The sequence below is a fragment of the Acromyrmex echinatior genome, chromosome 1, assembly GCF_024713525.1.
Source record: "Acromyrmex echinatior isolate Ae372 chromosome 1, ASM2471352v2, whole genome shotgun sequence".
In the NCBI taxonomy this organism is placed as follows: Eukaryota; Metazoa; Arthropoda; class Insecta; order Hymenoptera; family Formicidae; genus Acromyrmex; species Acromyrmex echinatior.
The window spans coordinates 22,627,571-22,649,599 of NC_141852.1; the positions used below are offsets into that span (position 1 = coordinate 22,627,571).

Here is a 22,029-nt window from a genome sequence, read left to right on the forward strand (position 1 = left end):
TGAAACCATTCAGGAATTTCGATTAGTTCTACATTAATCACACATGCAGAGACCAAGGAAGTAATTAACTTCGATTATTAAATTAGTGAATCCAATCTCTATGGAATATGATTAATAATAAGAAAATTAGTTCTAATATATGTATAATGCATTGAAATGTCAAAATTACAATTAAGTTTTATTTAAATTTTCTAGAAGTTCACAAAGTTAAAGAATTGCTCAATTTATCTAGTTTTCATTGTAAATACTTGAAATATTATATTTTGAAACGCTTACACACAATGTAATTCCTTTTTTCTCATATATATAATAATTGTTTTACATAAGTACATAAAATTACATAAAATAATTTGAGCAAAAGTATTTTTCTCTTTTTTTATGATTATTTTCATATATTTTGTAATATTTTTTTTAAATTTAATCAAATGTAACACATAATTATGAGAAGAAGCAAATATTAATAATTGAATAAACAAGAAAAAAAAATTTATGATGTATCGCGAGGAGGATCATAAACAGAAAAAATGAAAGCAGTTAGTAATAGGAATACATATACACATTATAATACGTACAATGTTAATGCATTCCGAAAATAAAATGTGTGTTTCAAAATTTGGGAAAACCGCAACAGGTGTAATCTCATTAATGTCCTTCGAAAAACGACCGGTGTCCCTGGATTGGCAGCTGCCACAACTGAGAAACCGAACCGCAAAACCGACAGCATCTCGCACGGTACAGGAGTATCTTCCTCGATTTTCAGTCTTTTACGTTCGTGCTTAAGTTCGCTTCTATATATTTGCTTGCGTGTTCACACCTGACTTTGTTTTGTGCGTGTGTTGTGCTCTTAACTCGATACGTCCGTATTTAATTACATACAAGTGACACGCATCGCGTCAACATGCGCGCAAAATGACTCATTATTATATTGTGCGCTTCTCAAAGCGCACGGCGCTTAACCGCCGTGGCGCTAGTTCAAAGCTACATTTAAGACCGGTTTTGCTATTGTGCAAACTTTCCACCGCTTTGCGAAATTCTGCGAAACTCTACCTAACCACCAATACGAACATCGAACGTTTCGAACCTCTTTGAAGGGATTATTCGATAGTTGGCTGCGGTGTGTAACAAAGCAATCGTCGAGTGAATAGTGCTTATGTAATCCGCATCATGATTATATGAATCGTGCAAGTTTTTGACATTGATTTCTTTTTCTATTAAACCAATTTAGTAATGAAACTTTAACTTATTTTCCAGAGAAAGATATTTTAATACATTCCGATTCCGTTCGCGTAAAAAATTAAACAGATAAATTAATCAGATATTTATTATATTATTGTATTAAATATGATCTTGCATGATTTTACCGAGCCACATATATCTATATGTCGACTGATAGCAGATATTGATGGTCTGATTATCGCAGCTTATAAGTCGGTTGATTCTAGACATATGCACATTTATTGATGCGTGAGCATATCGCAAATTATTCATTGAATCTGAATCTGAATGCTCACTGGACATGCTTAATGAGATTGATTAATATTTAATTACGTAAAAAGCTTTTTTGATGTGTTGACTTTAATCTCTATGTGAATCAGAAATGCTACCATCAAAATTGCCGCATGGAATATGTTATCTATATAGTTTTACGATTATCATTCTCTCTGGTATAAATTATTTATCGAATATTTATTTTTAATCGTTAATTCATTTAAATATATATCTGACCAGATGATTTTAATTGCAGATATATCGGAAGAATTTTGCAAATCTCCAATCCTAAGAGGAGCATATCTGGTGAGTAATTATTGTCATTAATTTTTAAAACATTTTCTCTTCGCAATAAGCATACGTATTTATGTGATAATGTAAAGAGTTGAACAATAAGGCTCTTTTCGTCTTTCAGATATATAAATATAAAGGGTTGCATTTATTCTTAAAATTATTGAACGAGCTAATATTAATTAACGAGTTAATATTAATTGAATATACAAATTTATAATACACGCATAAAATATTGATGAATACTATCAAATAGTTAATAGTAAAGCTAGTTTCTACGACAATATAGCAGCATTCAGTATTATTGAAACATCAAAAATGACAATGTTATAAAGATGTAAAGCAGTTTACAAGAATAACATTCATAGTTTACCTTCGTGTCACACTTTTCTTGTAAATCGTACGGCACGAGCTAAACTTAAAAAAGTTAGATGTATAAGAACCGGAAAAAGCTTCTTGAACTTCGTGATCTCGTGAAAGTTTGTGAGGTGAAGGTGCCTGTGGCGTTAATAACCTCATGCATCATCTGCGGGCGAAAAATTCTCCATTGGTTGCTGACGCAGCAACAAAAAATTTAGTGTAGCAGTTTAACTACCGTCAGAGAGGAAAATGAGAGAGAGGGGGGGGGAGGGATGTGAGGAAGGAGGGAAATAGAAAAATTGTAGACAACAATCATATAATATGATACATACATGTCGATAATTAAAAAGTATTACTTAAAAGTTTATATCGAATAAATACAAAAATACTTTCGTTTGCTATTAGTGTTAATTGTTAACAAACTATTTATTGATTTACATTAGTTTATTAAATAAGATTAAATGCGTTATGTTTCATGAACAATAGATTGAAGAGCTCAACACATGTACACCATACATCATTCCATGTTAACTCGCAATATTTCGGTATTATTGTATTTTACATCACGTACAACCAGATCCTGTCTGCATTCAGTCTGCTGGATTATGAAATTATGAGAAACTGTGTTTCCGACTAGTGCGCGTCAAAGGCAAACTGATGACGCACTCTGGTATTTTGCCAAAACGAAGAGAATTCGAAAGCGAGGAAAGAGAACCTAAAAAGGAAAATAAAGGAGGCAAATTCAAAAAAGAAGAAAATATGATACACGACAGAGCGAGTACACGCGATATAAATGACAATCGCGTGATCGACACCTGCAGCTTTTTAAATAAACATTGGATTACCCCTTTCGGCAAATTTAGGGGATCGAAAGTAGAGATTAGTTCCTGAGTTATTAATTGACGTCCTCTTTGGCTGTTCCACATTTATTCGTCTAAGAGTACACATAAAACGTGATAAATATATTAATGTTCGATGTTTGCGATTATGATCTGAACGTTTCAGATGAAAAAAAAGTTTTAATTAAAAAGTATCGTGTATATTATATTTTGTTAGGTAATCTGTGTGTTTTTGTTAGTCTGTATTTAATTAAATATTAATTTTACTAAAACGTATCTAAAAGATTTTTATATTAAATCATTGCACATTGCGATTGATGAAATATATTTCGATTGAAATAATATTAAAATCTTAAACTTAAAAATGCCGGAATAATCGTAAGTCTTTGATTTTTGAGAATTTTCGAAAATGTTTTAATAATTATAAAATGTTAAGAAAAGGAGAATATTTATTATTATATTTTTATTATAATAATTAGCCTTTCATTATTATAGAGAAATTAAAAGTGTATAAATTTCTAATTAAATTGTTAAAGTTTATTTGTTGAAATCTGCATGTCTTTGTTATCTTATTTGTTTTTACATTCGGTGGACACACGATAATACCATTTTTGTGTGTCGCGCTCTGAAAGATATTTGATATAGTAGCTGCAAGCATTGCTTTACGAGTCAATATTATATCGTATTTTTGCTTTTGCCATAAAAAAGAATAAAAAAAGATTTTAGTGCTTTACTGCGCGTGCAGAATGTCAGTATCACGGGTCGGTTTGACGATATGAGATCGCATAGCCTACAGCTAATGTCATCGGAGAGCTATCCGCCAGCCTTTATCCGGTCCATCCGTAATTAAATTCCAGCGTTCGAACTAACTGAGAGACACGCGTGATTGCACGCACTTTGCTGCGTGACATTAAGGAATTTTGTCGCTCTTTGTAAAATTGCTGAAGACATTCGAGCTTACAATCTTTCAGCTTTTGAAGTTTATTATCGGAATCCAGAAGGAGTGAATTTCTGAAATTAGATGTAGACAGATGAAAAACGTGCAGTTATTAAATGAGTTAACTCTCTGAAAGTTAACTCTCTCCTTCTATTGCCGAATATTCATTTATTGATGTAGAAATATGAATATTTTCCAAATTGTTTTCCGTTGTGATTTATCGCTTTTATTACTTGTCGTTAGTAAAAGTGTGCTTTTTATCATTGGATTTTGTATAACCATAAATAATGATATTACCAGTACAGTCAGCAAAAATTGTTCTTTTTATCAATTATTTAATGGTCGGTGGTCGTATTTCCACCGACGTCTCGGAACTGACTATTTTCTGAAGTCATAATTTTCCACCAGGACAGCACGTGCGACAAACGAGCAGCGCATATTCCGCTGGTCGTAGGTTTCGTAATTTACGGGCAACGTCAGCCATAGGTCATTAAATTTTGTCTGGCGCTTTCTGTAGCGAAATAAGAATTGTAAGAACTTCAAAAAGATTTTCTAATTAAAAGTTTATAGTTATTATAAAGCTACATTAAGCTACATAAGCTTATTTATTTTAATACTTCTTTTTTATAATTCTTTTTTATGAAAAAGCGATACATAAAATATGTTGTGTTAAATGTTGCGAGAACAATAATTTGATAAACAATTACCTCGGCAATTACGAATAAAATTATCAAAATTATTAATTGAAATAAAAAAAATTATTTTTGAAATATTCACTTTTTCAAAGATATTTTTTGTTGTTGTCACGTGTATTTTTCGCGATTTTAACATGACTTGCTATATAATCCTTTTTACATTTTGTTGATGCGTTCACGTCCCTCGTGCTCGAACTACAATCGGGAAGGGAGCATTAAGTGCCAGCCGCAGACTAATTGAATCCTTTTCATTATCTCACACAAAAGATGTTCCATGCACCTTCATCGGCTGCTATCAGTGCGCAGATATATATGTATATATTATATTATATATATATATACATGCGCAATGATTTAAGTGTGGTCTCAGCTACTTTGCTCTCCCTCTCTTCGAATACGCTATTATCCACATTACATTGTATCTTTTCGTTTTTTCACTTTTCTTCACTCGATCTCATCGTTGGTCTCTCAATACAAATTCGTTTCGCTATAGCAACAAGTTTATTATGGTTTTACCAAAATCTCCATGAAGGAAACTAATTACGAAGTAAGAAAGAGATTTCTGAGATCGTTGCAAGCGATTGTGGGACGCTGTGATCGGTAGATCCTTCAATGCCTTCCTACATTTGCTTTTATCATTACATTTTATTTTATGAATTTTTATTACGATCTTATATTACATATTCGATTACTTAATGCAAATTAGAACTTCACGATCGTTCTATTAACGCAGCCTTCTTCATATACACGTTATAGCAGCGTTCCATGCTTCGTTAATTTTTGTTTATTTCTCCATTACTTCGCTCTTTGTCCTTTTCTCCTTTCCGTCTTTCTCTTTTCTGTACGAATCCTCGTGTGCGTGTAAAAAGAGACAGTTTCTCATTTAACTTGCAAACAAAATTATCCATAGCGACTCTGCGCTAATCATGCGTTGGTGAGCCGCACGAGCCACGGCGTGCGATTGCAATTGCGAGGAGGAAAGCTCGGGTGGATAAGATACGAGCTTGGCGTTACGCGATAACCATTCCTGCTACTCATCTAGCCCGTTTTCCCGTTTCTCTATCCTTTCGCTTTTGATGCCCTTATTCTCCTCTCTCTCTCTCTCTCTCTCTCTCTCGTATGCGCTCGTGCTCTCGCTTCGTTAATGCATCGTGTTAGAGCGACGAAGATACGACAAATCGTATTTCGCATTGTAAATGAAACTACGCAATTTAATTTACATCGTCAAATGCAATATTTTTATCAGCGATCTGCTTCTGTGCACAGCTTGCGATGAACTCGGTATTCGTGTGAATGTCTTCAGAAATATTGAATTTTTATATTGATTTATTTATTATAGCTTTTTTTATTGAATAATTCATGGTCACACAGTTCTCTATATTTGAAACGAGTTTGATAACTGTTTTTGAATAGAAGAAGATGATTAATCATTCACGATTGTACAATACACATAAGTACTCGGAATTGTGTACGTATTTTATCGTGTCATCGATTTAACAGCCACGTATTTATTCATTCGCGTGAAAATAGCATCATATTTTAAAGCATCACCAAATGATGCATCATGAATGATTAATTCCAGTGTCAATGACATCGGAATATATACACATATATAGACAATTTTAAATATTTTTATGACAAAATGATATCAGTTATATCATAATATAATAATATATTTCAATAGAATACAAAAATTAACTTTCATAGAAGAAAAAAATAATTAAGAAGAAAATTTGGAAGAATTAAGATATACATTGTCGATAAATTCACACGCCAACTTTTGATTAAATCATTTAAGATTTTCAGTTAATTAAAATAAAAGTAATTAGTTCGGAATTATTATAATATACGATATCAGATATATATCGTATTTTTCATTAAAAAAAAGCGTACTATCTCGAAGAATAATCTCATTTCTCTTCTTTAAATATACTTTATCAGTACTTTAATCAGTAAAAGGAGGTATTATCTGTTCTGGTTATGCAAGTCCACGCGTGTCATCACGATCATAAGCTCGACGAGTCAAGAAAGGACAGGTTAAAAGTGAAAAGATAGCAGAAAATTAAAGAGGAAGAGTACAGGATTTAATATAACGAATCCCCTGGCTTCCTCTCACCTTCTGGCTTTTCGCCATGCGAGTTTATATGCATGGTAACGTGCAATTTTATTTAAGAACGTACTCTTGTTGCGTCTGCTTGATTATCGTTATCTCGCTGACGAGCGGTTACTTCCGGTCGCGCGCATGAACACGCCTATATGCACCAGAGCAACCGATCGTACGGGAGATCGGCGCCACCGATCGCTCTCGTTGAGCGCACATACGCAATTTTGTATGCATATATGCAACGATTTTTGGGAATCGGCGCGTTACGCTGCCATGAGGACGCATCTTGCGGAACGAAACCCGCTTCGAAAATTAGATGGCAATCTGCTATTATCCATATGCACACGGCAGGCGCGCGAGGAATCGTGAGATGTGATCGAACACGTTGGCATCCCTAAAAGTCATTAACGACGATTGATTTTCATATACAGGATGTTTAAAAATATATAATCATGAAATTAATTGTCTCACAATGTGCCATTATATCGTTATATCGTTATATTACTATTAAAACTTGTATAAAATTTTAAAGCTTTTCCTTGAAAAATTAAAAATATAAAAAAAATGTCTGAGAGTTACATCGACAATTGGATAAATACTTTTACATTTTCTATATAAAGGAAAGTAATAATCAATTTCCAATTGATATAAAAAATGATCTTTTCTCCTCTAGAATTGCTATTACTAATTATAATAATAAAGATTAATAATAAAGATTTTTTTAAACAATACACAGAATGTGTATTTGTAACTATTGTTAAGATGTTAAAAATGGTGGTTTCACACATACCTCACTGAACTAGCAGTTTCACAATTAATTCTTCAAACTCTTTAAATTCTTTGAAGTGGAATCTTACTCTGAAGAGTGAAAATTGAGCCAATCTTGAAAAAGAGTGATTCAATTTCAATCTTTAAAAGTGAGATTTCGCTCTTCATAGATGAGATTCATTTTAAACATTTTAGAGAGAATATAAATGTGTTGTAATGTGTGCTAAATGTGTAAAAACATTTTTAATATATGGACAACGGTTTGAAGAAATCGATATAATGGCGCATTATCCGAACAATTAATTTCTGATGGTATTGATAGATATTACTTATATCGATTGTATAGATGTTTCGTAAATCAAAACAGTCTAACAAATCCTATTTGAATGCTGAAAGATTTTAAATAAATATAGTTCTATTTTTTATAATAGAATCAAATAGTAATAGATGTATGTAATTTCTGAATATTATATTTAAAACTTTAGACATTAAAATGTATAGTTATAAAAATCTGTTACGTTATTAGGAAAAAAGATCGATTTTTATATTAATTGAAAATTAATCCTTATTTTCCTTTATACAGAAAATATAAAATTATCCATCCAATTAGTCGGTATAACTTTCGGATATTCTGATATTAAATTTATAATCTCAGGGAAAAACTTTCTTAATTTTATATACAAGCTTTAACAGTTTTGGAACTTTGATCCTTTCGTTACTCGATATTCTGAATGAAAATATATTAATTCTCCCTCTCCCTCCCCCCCCCCTCTCTCTCTCTCTCAAGTGACAAAAGATCTTTCATTATGCTCAGAAAAGCTGTGCCGGTCTTCACGGCGGTCGAAAGAGGCGGAAGCCGATTACGTAAATCCGTGAAAGTGGTCGAAAAACGGCGTCGTCAACTCCGTCCATTGTTATCGTTCCTCCTCTTGCTTTGCATCTGATCATAATTCCTTTAGCACACTTCATTTAATCCATTATCTCGTCAGAGGAGAATCTCAAAATGTCGATCGATTTACAATTATATTATTATTCTTAATGTGTTTTGCTGAACGCGAATTTCACGATGTATGCATAATTTATATAATACACGTATTTAATTTTAGACGAATAATGTAATTTTACCATAAATTAAAATTAGCGTGAAACAAGATCCATATGTCACCTCAAGAAAATGATTCTAATATTATTCTATTAGTTTATTTATTTAACCTTATGGTCCGTCCAAATTTATTTATGATCGTATCGTTTGGGTGAATTAAATTAAAAAGTTCTTGTAAAAAGTAAAAAAATTTTCGCAGAAAAGAGAGAGATCTTTCTATTAACACAATATCTATTAACAAAGTTTTATATTATTAAATACCAGAGGAAAAAGTTTTTCAATAAAATATTAGGAAGAAAATAAATTATATTTTTAGTCAAACAATTAAATTCGAACAGACTAACGCAGGATTAGAGAAAGAAAATCAGTCTTTCCCTTGCGGAAATCATCAAACCTTAATTAGAACAATAGGAAACATCTGTCTTGCATCTGCTCGTGTAGAATAACAATTAACAGGGTCATTCCGTGTTATTAACTAGCTTCAATTTATATTGGTAGAGTACGATATCATAAAAATATTGCAGTAACAAATATTTTTTTTTACATTTTAGCAATATTTTTGTCTGACAAATTTTTCAATATCCGAATGATTTCTAGGTAGTAGTAGTATTGAAATTTGTTTTACGTTTCCATTATTTCACCTTTTATTTATTTATTTTTTTTTTATTTTTTCCATATGTATTAGTATAAATGGATTGACGCAGACTAGAACAGTATCGGAATGACCGTATTTACCTCCGAGCGTCATTGTATGCGGAGCGAAATGTCGCGCGATTCTTCCTTTTTTTGTAAGCATGGAAGAGATGTCCGTATGTGTAACATTCATCCACCGCCTTCCGCGTAAATTTCCGCGTGCAGCGTACATGAACGCGGGTGAATGAACACATGTGCATGTGCGCGAGGCTATTGTGCCGCGGGTCCATGTAAGGACGCGCGCTTATGTGAAATGTGCCAACGTTTCTAACATTTATTCTATGGCAGCATTGAAATCTCAGGAGCCTTTTAAACCACGTCGACCAGCCGTGGGCGGTACATCCCGCTCCCATTTTCAGTAATTTACGGTTGAATGCACATCGTTGACGGCGACGCTTACTTAACGCGATATGAACTGGGCGTTTAAGCTAGACCGAGAAGATAGTGTCAACTTGATTTAAATGTCATTTGGATTTTATGCGTACTCGGATTACGGGAAAACACAACGGCGGCGCGTTCTCGCTTGGCGGAATGCGGGCACGCACGCCAATTGTTTTACGCAAAGCACATTTTGTGAATAACATTTATTCCGCACACATTGTTGCGCCATTGTTGTTTTATTGTACGGTTTACTCGGCGTGCAGAATCCGTTTCTGCGCAATAGAAATATTTTCCCAGTCCATTCCGCAGAGATCATTTTATTTCTCTCCCGATATGGACGTCGACCGCGTTGTCCGCGGACAATCCGGAAGCTTTATCCGTGCGAAAGCACGGAGATATGCGTCTCACGTATGAAAAGCGACCACAGTCAGATAGAATTGTCAAAAAGGATGATGCGCATATCGTAAGGTATTACATGCCGCTTCCTTTTTTTATCCAAATATCCTGACACTCTTTCTCTTTTTCACTTTTTCACCTCCGCGCATCTATTCGCAATAGTCTGCTACTCCTGATTCTGTTTGATTTGCCCTTCGATGCGGATTACCAGACTCCCGTCCAGTCCACGCTGAGAGTTTCTCTATCTCAACGCGAATACTTGGAGACTTCGCAATTCAGCTACCCTCCCCGTCTATATATGTATCCGCGCAGAAAGAGGACCGACCGTCTCTCCTTTGGCCGTGCCGCGGAAAAAGCGAGGCAATCACTTTGGGATTTTATCCGGGATTACCAACGCGACGTCGTAGGAGGGGAGTACGAAGCGTAGCGAATAAGCGAGTGAAAAGGAGGGCGACGCGGTAGAGTGGAGGTCTCTTCGATTGCAACGGATTAAACGGAGACTTCGCCTTTACCATCGACTCGTTCCTCCTCCGACACCGTCTTTCGTGTTATTCTCAGAGAGACTTCGGGAAAGGAGTGAGTACATTTACACCGTGGATTTTCCACGTGAAAAAGCACGACTGGGATCGAGTCTTATATGTATTGATTCGGATTAATGGTCGTAGCATCGATTGTCTCTTTGGTTACGATTCGTACGGGACACACGACCGATGGCTTTCATCATGGTGACAGTTTGGTTGATAGGATGTCCAACTGGGCGAAGTATTGCCGCACGTTCCATCGACAGAGTCTAGCGAATTCGTGCACATATTTTTTTTGAATTTCCGGCAACGTTACTTTGATAGCGACTACGGTCTTTTCAGATTATGACATTAGGGAATTTTTGCATTATCCGTTTATCCAGATATGGTAAACGCTAAGATAAGGTTATCTTTTTTTTAACATCTAATTAAGAAAAAGATAACGTGAGCGTCTGGATTCATATTTGTTATTGCAAAAGTTCCCTATTATGTGATTCGCATGAATCCGTATGCTTTAAATAACTATTGCAGAAACTTTCTCGATATAAAAAATTATAATAATAAAATAAAAATTTATTTTAGCATATTAATTTTAGTAACCAGATGGGAAGAATGATTTTGATGAAATATCTAAAAATTTAGCTATAGATATAGATAAAAATAATTATGTAGAACGCTCAAACTGTTGCTAGAATGTCAAAATTTTTGTAGCATTGCTTATCATGTTTAAGTATTATTTTGATGGTTCGACGAAATTATTTTCAGATCTATATCTAATTAAATTTTTAAATACTTTAATTAAACATCTTTTCTGTACAGACATAAGTAACTTTCAACTTAAATTAATTATGTTTATTGTACAGTTTTTATATAATTTTGTCGATATAATACTATAGTTTCGAAATTGATATCTCTTTTTCGAATTGTGAAATGAATATACAATTTTGAGTATTATTTTTTATCGTTTGAATTATCGGCAATTCGTATATCATTATTTGTCTTGCTCGTGTATGTTTTCAGCCGGATGTTGTAAGGAGCGGTGCGAGCTGCCTCAATTTCGAGGGGAAGTCGAACAAACAATTCTGCTTGCCTCGTATTCGATCGCGTTGCTTTAGAAAATAGTGTTTCTAATTACGGATGTTCTAAATTTAGAATGTAACCCTAGACGCGGAGTCAAATAATTCTGTATCTTCAGAAGGCTAAATTAAAGCTTATGACAATATTCTTTATACATATTATTTATGTAGATGTGCCTTTATGAAACTAATGTGCCGTAATTCACAAAGTTATCATATATATCACTAAAAGTTAACTTATTATAGGAAGTTATAGCACAGTAATTACAAAATCGATAAAAATATTGCTATGGATGTAGAACGAATGTTTGCCGACGTTAATTTACAATCAGTTTTATTTTTCACATGCCATTACACGTAGCAGAAATTGTATGGCTTCGTAATTGGAAAATATTAAACTAAAGTTTTATTTTAAATAAAAAGATTAAAAAGTATGATATTTATATAATACAAAAAAAATTTTAATTCACCATTGCGATTTGATAATTTTTACTAGAGATCCTCAAATAAAAGTTTGAACAAAAGTTTCAATAGGCTGTTTGCGAATAAAAAAATATTGCAGAGAATATAAGGTGAATACGTGAGACCTGAAACATAATTCAAAAGCACAGATATAATAAAAGTAGGAAATAATACATTTCGATCTATCAAAAATCATGTATTGCGATATACATACATTGATATAAACTTAAATTAATGGCAATTACTAAATGAGAAGAAAAGTTTTACTAAATGTGAAATCCTAATGTATAATGCAAAATGCTATTCTATAATCCTAATAAAAGCCTAATGTATAATGCAAATCCTGATTTATAATATAAAATACATTTAAGATTTTCAAATATTTACGAAGAAAATATTCGTCGATAACATTATTGATAAGGGTATTTAAATTTTTCTGTTTTTTTGTTTTATTTGAAAGGCGTATTTTTTCTGTAAGGAAATAATGTTATGAAATTAAAAGTTTAAATTTTTTAAGTTGGAATTTAATAAAACTGACATCTCTCTCTCTCTCTCTCTCTCTCTCTCTCTCTCTCTCTCTCTCTTTCTCAATCTATTTTTACTTGGAAAATATTGTACATGTCAATTTATCCGGTTTTAGATAAATTGTTCGGGTTATCTCTTATCCCTCCTGAACATCAAAAGTCGAGACGACAGGTGACAGCGGCTAGACATGCGTTATACCTGGGGGGCATTATGAACATCCATTTCGATCTGTATGATTTTCCTTCAAAACAGAAAATAACTTGGCAGACCTCAACCAATCTTTTTTTACTAGGTTTGATAGCCATAAACGCAATGGTTTTCTCATAGTGTAATATTCTCCAAATAAATTTCGCTGACACTATACAAAATTAAAGCAAAATTGTGCTGTCGCCCGGTAGTTTCATTTCCGGGAACGAAACGTAAAGAGAGTTTCAAGTAATAAAGTTTTACGAATGCGCGTGTGAATTAACATCAACTTGTCCGAACGTAAAGCTTAAGCAAAATGAAATTTTGGATCTCTAAAACGCGAGATGGTAATATAGACATGTATGTGACGACGGTTCTAATATAATACATTTTCCTAATTAGATTCCCCTGTTCTAGGGTTATATTCGAGAAAAGAGATAGTTCTCGAACAGCACACTCCCAAATTTAATTAAGCTTCATCTCGAGCGGAGTATTCTTCAATGTTGTAATGACGATTGTCTGAAATTACTTACGCCTATAAATTAATTAGACGTCAGTGAATGGTTGTGTGTGTGTGTGTGTGTGTGTGTGTGTGTATATATGTGTATGTATAAAACATTAACAAATCAACGATGTCTCTTCTATAAATTTTACTCATAATTACTAGAAATCGAACAAAAAAATATATTATCCTGATTGTGATATAATAAATCGCGGTTTGCATATATTTATATATGCATACGTAATGTATAATATGTGTGCACGCGTCCGTGCGTTTAAATACAGATTTTATTACACGCTTATTGCAATTTGTTTCATATAACGCCATGCACAAGAGCTCTATTTTATACTACACATGGCAAAGTGGATCTGCAAAGGCAGTAGAAAACGAAATTTACATGTAAATTCGCTACTGGTTCAATCCTAATCCCCGTTATCAATTAGAATCCTGATATACTTTTTTTGTAAATTGTAAAACAGTGAATTTATTTTATTCATTCGCGCGCATATTGCAATTTTTTATTTGTTAATTATATTTTTAATGAACACTTTTCTTTTATTCATACATTCTAAAAGATATTAATTTGGATTTATAACATTATATATGATGTTTATATAATTCTTACCATGTTGATGTTAATATTAACATTAACACAGTGAGAATTATATAAATGCGCACAAATCGCGATTTATTTCATTTTTAGAGTGTAAAAATCTTGAATTATTATTTTAAAGAAAATATTTTCTTCAGCGACACAAAAAGGATTTTATTAAATAGCGAAAAATATATAAATTCCTTTTTTATTTAAATTTATAATAAGTAATATTGAAGTAACTATAAAGAAAAAAATTGCTTAAAGTTGATTGGGTGGATAAAATAAATGTGATTTAATGAAATTGTCAAGAATGATATAAAGTCAATTCTTATACGTAATTCATAGTCGAAATGGCGAAGCGTTATCTTGGATTTCGCAATAATTGAAATTGGCGTTGAGTTACAGTGACTGACATTGACATCGAGTCGCTGTAACTAACATTGACATTGTCACTCGCAATTTGCAATTGAATCTGGAAAATTCAGTTTCTCGCCTTCATTTAAATTTCTCGCATGTGCCCGATAATTTTACTCGCGCTGAATATATACTTACTATATTTTTAACTGTGCTGTAACTCGATCAATTCGAGACTGCAAGTCTCAAGATTGGAAGTCTTATCAAATATTAAACTTAAACTTATCAAATATTAAACTCAAGTTAAATATTCGTTATTAATTCAGTACAATTTTAATCAATCGTCTGCATGTATTATATATTGGCAAACATTATTAAAACTTTATTATCTACTTTTAATGATCTCTAATTAATTTTCACTTTGACTAATAATTTACATTTTAACTTTTTTCAAAAGTTTTCTTTTTCCGGGAAAATACATCCGAAAGATATACGCTCGTAGTTTCTTCCTCCTGTGAAGAGCCCTTTGAAAAAGAAGGAACACGGAAGCGTCGTGATGTTTTCCTGGATGGCTGCATGTGTGCCAGCCTGTGCACGTTTTGGACACTTTTACGCGGTGTCGAAGCTACAGGCCCGTGAAATCGGAACTGTGCGCGCTCGTTCATACGTGAGAGCACGCCCCCGATAATAACTTGCTTTAATTTTGGAAAATCTCTACGACCGCTTTGCGGACCTAATGATGTGTGCCGGGCGTGGTAGAGCGGCCGTTTAAGGTGTAAATTCTCGTGAATTGCGTTTCACGTATTATCTCCAACCGGGGTGGAATTCAACCGAGCTCTCTTTGTTTACGATCTAATGTATCGAACGCACGCTGTATTGTTGAACGTGCTAGCGATCTCTTCCATCGTATACTTTAATAACACGTTTTTTATTACGAAAATATTTAATTTTACAAAAATATTTAATTGTACCTTTATATCAATATTTTTACAAAAAGTTAGATAAAACAAAATAATCTGTCAAAATGAAATATCCATTTCGTTGGAAAATAATATAATTTGAGTTAAGCATTTTTCTTTCTAATTTCACAGTGCATAGATGATGAAGAAATTACTTTCATTATAGAAGCTACTTTCGCCATATCGTTAAAAAGTTTAAAATTAGTTATTTTTCTGAGAACTATTTTATTGAATTATGTCTAAGAATTAACACTAAACTTTAGCAACTATAAGACTTTATATATTGTTGATAGTATTACAGCCGTCACTCGTAATTCTATACAATTTTCTCTAAGGTATTTGCCTTTGTTAAGGTATTTGTTTTTTTGTTTTAATTTTCTTTACTTTCACAAGTAATTATGGTTGTTTATATTCAAATACGCATAGCCGTCGCGTCAGTCAAAAATTGCATATCACGAACAACGAAAGAACGAAGAGGGAAGGGGGGGAGGGAAGATAAAAAGAGAGAGATAGAAAAAGCGAAAAAGATGAAAAGAAGATAACGCCTAACGGAAAAAGAGCTTTTTTTTCAACTTTCATGCAAATCCGTGGCCTGTAATTGCTGGCGGGCGAACGGAATTTGTGCTCTCATTTTCTCTTTCGTTCGAAACAGGGTTGCTGCGAAAGCCGGATCTGCCGTTCATGTTTGCCTCGTTTGTCTCCCGATTTGGCTGGCTGTGATCAATGACGAAGGAAAATCTGTCGTTTTCACATGGCGTCGAAATCTGTCGAGCTGTGAAAACACCGTGAATCTTCAAGCATAGTGGACCATTATCAGCGTTCATCAACAATGCGTATTGTTCCTTTAGGAATGCAACGTGATTTGCAGAGTGCGAAATTTCCATCTAAGAGAAGATTTAATCTTCTTTGATACGCACGTATTATTCATACAATCTTTAGCAATCATATTTATATACTTTTAATATGATTGCATAACATCACAAAGTTAAAGAAACAATACTCATGTTCAGTATCTTGAACTTTCTTTCCTATTTCTTTTCTCTTTTTTCCTTATTTTCGTCGCACGCGTACAAACATTTCCAAATAAAATAGGATTTGTCCTCTTCGAAGCTTTGAGGCTTTCAACATATATCTAGCCAGTATTCCAAAAGCTTCGACGAGAATTTCTCGACTGAATCGTATTCGTCTTCTTCAAACGATAAATGCTGGGTACATCGGAGACGGGAGATTCTCAATGCCTTGTACGTATGCTAGGGGGTTAGCAAAGGTTGGTCTCAAGTTTCGAACACTCGTGAGTCGGGACGAATGTTTCCCTCATGGAAGATTAACGATTGGTGGGAAGGCCGCCACTTCTCTTTCCTTACGGTTCTAAAAGTTCTCTTCTTTTGTGTTTCAGAATTTACGCTCGATCTTACCGGCGCTCGACACATCGGTAAGTCGTGCAATTTTAACAACTTCTTTTCTTAGGCGACGTTACTCTGTCAACGGCAACGCGGAGCATTACAGAATTGGACGATCCACCGTGTCACGATGCACGGAATAGTTAATGACATAAAAGATATATGACCTATTATTTCAAAAACCTATCGTCATACCGTAATGGATTATATTAGAAAGTTACAAATGCGAGTAACATTTCTGCTTTTATCTATGATAAATATTGAGCAATGAGTTTAGAAGAAATCAAGTTCGGTTTCATTTAATAAATTATTAAATATTTTCTACACGGAAAGAACGATTTTGTTGAAGTAGTTAAAAATGTAGCTATTATATTAGATATAGATCTAAAAATTTTATTTAATTCAAGCTTGGTTATTGAATAATCAAAATTTTTTACAACATTACTCATTATATTTGAGTATATTATCCTTCAATTATTTTAATAATTTAACAAAATTATTTTCAATTCTATATCTACATTTTGAAATTATTAGTGTAGATTTGATATATAAATATAATGTGTATATATATACACACACACACACACATTATATTTATATATCAAATCTACACTATATATGTACCTTGCGGTATTTATATGTCCTTAATATGTTGGTATTAATATTAACACCAACATATATGGTGGGAATTTATAACTAAATGGTATCTGAAGACACGTGCTAAGACAATTGCGCAGCATCATGACGTAAGACATTGTTTATATCAACACTATCATGATGTACATTTAAACTCATGGTGTTAAATCCACATAATGTTGGTATTAATATTAACATCAATACAGTGAGAATTATACAGACTATACAGATTATACACTGCATAATGTTAAATAGACATTCGATTTTTAAGTGTAATCAATAAGTGTAATAATTAATAATAAGATGTAATTAAATTTTTAGGATATTTTAGTAAAATTGCTTTTTCCGTGTATATACATAAATATATGTATATTTTTTATTTTCTTCCTTTCAACGATCTTCTTTTCAAATCGTATATTGATAGAAAATGTATTGCACGAAAAACCGTATGATCGAATAACTCGCAGAGAAACGCCAATTTCATCGTACACGTGATTGCGTATTGTTCGCGGTATTGGCAGCCGGAAGGCTTACCTCGGGTTCGATGACTGATCGATGCGTATCGATTAGCGTCAACGCTCTCAGATCGCTTTTTAGCGTTGATTTGAAATTTAAATCAACCAGGGGCAACATATGATGCACATTGACACACGGGCATACAAACACGTCTGGCCGATGCTCTTGCGTCGCATCATTCTGAATTCCGACCGGATCGATCGAAAGTTCATACATCGATGCAGATATTATCACGGTCGCGACGTCGTTATATTTGAACACGGCAGTAAATTTCAGTCTGCCTCGAGATGAAAGGCAGCGAATACCCCAGCATTAGTCGCAATTCCTCCTGATTACGAACGGTCAGCAATTTTAATATTGATATCTTATCATCATAAAATATTCTTGTAATAACATGAGCTTTAATTCATTCGACAATTCGATTGGGTGATAATCTTATCGAATTGCATATTTATTCGAAGGATTTTTAACAGATATGTCTTATCGTCAAAAATAATATTGATGAAGTTCTCACATTGTTTCAGTTGTCGAATAAGTTTTTTAGGATGATAAATTCAAATATTTACTATGAGAAAGCAAATACAAAAAAGCATATTTAGAAAAATAATAAGATTTTCCTCACTTTTTAAAGAATTTTATCATTCAACTTTGAAGTGTTGAAAATTACATTTTGGTATATTTTTAAATTTTCCAATTTAAAAATCATCGGTACTTTGACACTTTTATTAAAAAGAAACTAGTTATATTCTAATTAAAGAATCATATCATAAAAGCATGAACACAAATTTTTAAAATTATCCTGTATATTTAATATGCGTTCTTGCTTACTAAAAAACACGAATACCGTAATTTTGCACGTAATAGTTTAACAGACAATCTTATTTTAATCACATATGGTGAAAAATTTAACTCATATTATATATGAGAAGCAGACTTTCAAAATGCATTTTGTAATTTTCAGAAAACGAGAAAGAAAGAAACTATGCATACAAGAAAACTATGCATTTCACAGAAAATAACAATATGTCAATCAGTAGAATATGAAATATTAAACAAAATTACTTAACAATTGTTAAAAAGATTAAACAAATGCATTTGGTTTGTTTTTAGTTAAAAAACATAATGCACACTTTGAAATGTCTATGTTTTTTCAGCCTATAAATTAATGATAAAAAATGCTTTCTGCACATCTCAAAGTAGTTTATAGTATAAATCATTCAACACTATGCCATCTCTAACTAAAAAATGAAATTTTGGACAAAACGCATTTTGAAAGTCTGCTACTCTTCCTTTCTCTTTTTCTCTCTCTCTCTCTCTGCTTCTTTTTCTCTTTTTATTTGTAAATGTGCATTCCCATGTATATTGACTACACATACATGGCGCTAGTCAGGACTTCCGATGCGCTTTTCCGACTACGTGACGTCCGGACATCCGACATCTGCAACGTACTGCCAACACGTTGCTACCAGGACGGACGCGACAGCTAACCGCGGAATTATTATTGTGAGCGAGTATAACGCCTACCAAGCTGCGAAACCTGAGTGCTGAACGCGTATAGACATTATTAACCGATCTCCCCATTATAGTCATGGCAGCTCCGGCGCGGTTCGATAGCGAGCGAGATTACTCGCGCGATAGGACAACATACTTCATCGAAGATGAACGATTTACGCAGCTACACCCACAAGCATGCTGGTATGCATCAATATATATTATAGCATGTAATATCTTGTCCGTACAATACAGTATAGCTTGCGGCTATTATCATAAATATACTAGGACATCAGACGTTTATTAGAAAACGTTTAATGCATAACCAGAGGGAATAAAAATTAATATTTAAGACAAAAAACATTGAAACGCACTTTTTGATTGATTTTTTAATAATCAGAATGACAGATTATTTGCAAATTAAATTTTAAGAGGATAACGAAATATATAACATAAAAAGGCACTCTCATTAGTTAATTTAATTTGAATCAATTTAATTTGAAATAATAATGGAAAGCTTTTATTCTACAGCGCGATTTAATATAATATCTCGTAATGAACGACGTGAAGGAGGTGGAGTTAAAAATATTTCAATTGTAGAAGATCAATCGATACATGAGTTCAACGAGTCGATTTGATTTCTGGCGTTTCGTATTGTATAATTCCGCGGCTTGCATGGAACCAGATGAACGAAGTTATCGGATGGGTCGGTTATATGGAGGTTGAGGCGGGAATGTCCCGATATTTGCGGAAAGCTGGCAAAGTTTCCCTCACAGTGGTAATATAGCGTCTGCGAAAATCGATATTCGATAATCACGAAATTCCAGAGAGGTTTGTGGCGTCGTCTTTTCTTGCGAATCTTGCCGCAAGATATTAAAAGGGTCAAAAAAGAATGAAATCGTTCGTCGTTCGCAAATTGAAGAGCTTGGCGCGGTTTCATGTAAAACGCACGATTTGATATGGGTTAGCAGTTATTAAATATTATCGCGTTTTCTTATATTCTTTCTTTGCATAGTGATTTATTATTTTGTATTCTGAAATCGATCGATCTTATTTGATATTGAGAAAGAGAGGGAGAGAGCGAGAGACGGAGAGAGAGAGAGAGAGAGAAAGAGAGAAAGAGAACATCATTTATTATACGCTTTGGAACAAGTCCCTTCGAGCACAAAGCTTCTTACAAGTAAAGACGAGGAGTAAGAAAGTATATATGATGCAATAAAAAGAAAAGAAATAAAGGATAAAAAAGATAAAAAGAAAAAAAATAAAAATGAGAGAGAGGGGGGAGGGAGGGGGTGAAGAGAGAGAGAGAGAAAGAGAGAGAGAGAGAGAGAGAGAGAGAGAGAGAGAGAGAGAGAGAGAGAGAGACAGAGAGATACAGAAAGACAAACACGTTGACATTTAAGCAATGAAATGCGCTGCTGATTGTGGGCATAGTCATGGATAGAACAGTTGCAATACTTTTTTTTAATGGGTTTTGGAATACAACCAAGTGATTGGTTCTTATGCATCCACAAATATACTTATAAGTATTCTTATTAGAATCAATCGCTTAGTGTGCAAGCTGCAAATATTTTCTAATTAAAAAAATTTCTTAGAGATGATTCTTTATGCATTCTCTCAGGAATTATTATTGATATTTTTAATTTAAAAACTATTTTTAAAATAAGTGCATTGGTATATGCAAAAATAAAAATGCAGAATGAGCATATTTTTACTTATTAATTTTTAGTCTGGTTATGTAAAATTTATTCAAACTCTGTTAATTTAATACTGTTATACTTTATATATTTTGTATACTTTATTTTAAACATATTACTATTCAGTTATATTATGCCGTTTAATTCTTCCTTTATTAAATCCCACTGATGTCATGTAATTAGAAGTTGCGGAATTTACTTAACAAATACGCGCGTTTAGTTACATACACACACACACACACACACACACACACACACACACACACACACATACATACATACACACACATATATATATATATACATACATATATATATACATATATATATACATATATATATATATATACATGTACAAATGTGGTTTGCTAGAATAATATTTCTCTATGACAGTAGTATCTGAGCTCAATGTTTACATAATGGTACTTTACTCAGTAAAATGGTTTACGTAGGTACTCTTTTCTAAAACATATGTTTTTTTTTACTATCGATTTTTTAAAATAGATATAGATTCTATTTTTTTCTTTAACAATAATGTCAAGGTAAAGTAAGGTAAAAATATAAAGATTGAAACGTCGTGATAAATAATTTCTCTCGTAATTAAAGAAAAATAATTCTGAAAAAGATTAAAGAATGAGGATTAAAGAATGAAGATTAAAGGTATGCGGATTAAAGAATCAGTGATTAAAGGAATGAGATTTGCAAAAAATATTTATAGAAAAAAATATTTATATTATTGAAGTTTATTATCGTATTATTATATTATTACTAAATGTTGCTAAATATTAATAAGATTATATGTAAAAAATTTTGATATAACAATAATTTACAAATACTTTATGATATACTTTAATTTTATTATATTTTTATGCCATTATTTTCAATATTTGAAACATATGCATTGTAACATTGTTATATTTGTACAATTTGTTTCAATATCATTGTTTTTCTAAAATGTGTTTTTATTTTGTGTGTATGTGTGTGTGTGTGTGTGTGTGTGTGTGTGTGTGTGTGTTGCTATTTATTGATACGCGCTTTTCTTCTTCACAAATCTT

At 32.8% G+C, this 22,029-nt stretch overlaps 1 protein-coding gene across 7 annotated transcripts in view; it reads left to right on the plus strand.

The window, feature by feature from the left end:
- tinc (transmembrane protein tincar) overlaps positions 1–22,029 on the plus strand; it is a 147,064-nt gene that overhangs the window by 23,509 nt on the left and 101,526 nt on the right. For 6 of the 7 annotated variants that reach the window (XM_087410345.1, XM_087410315.1, XM_087410337.1 and 3 more), the window contains exon 2: positions 1,745–1,794. The gene's annotated coding sequence lies outside the window, so the exon portion shown is untranslated. Of the gene's footprint in view, positions 1–1,744; positions 1,795–16,630; positions 16,667–22,029 lie in introns of all 7 variants that reach the window. The other variant, XM_087410322.1, reaches the window with a different exon arrangement.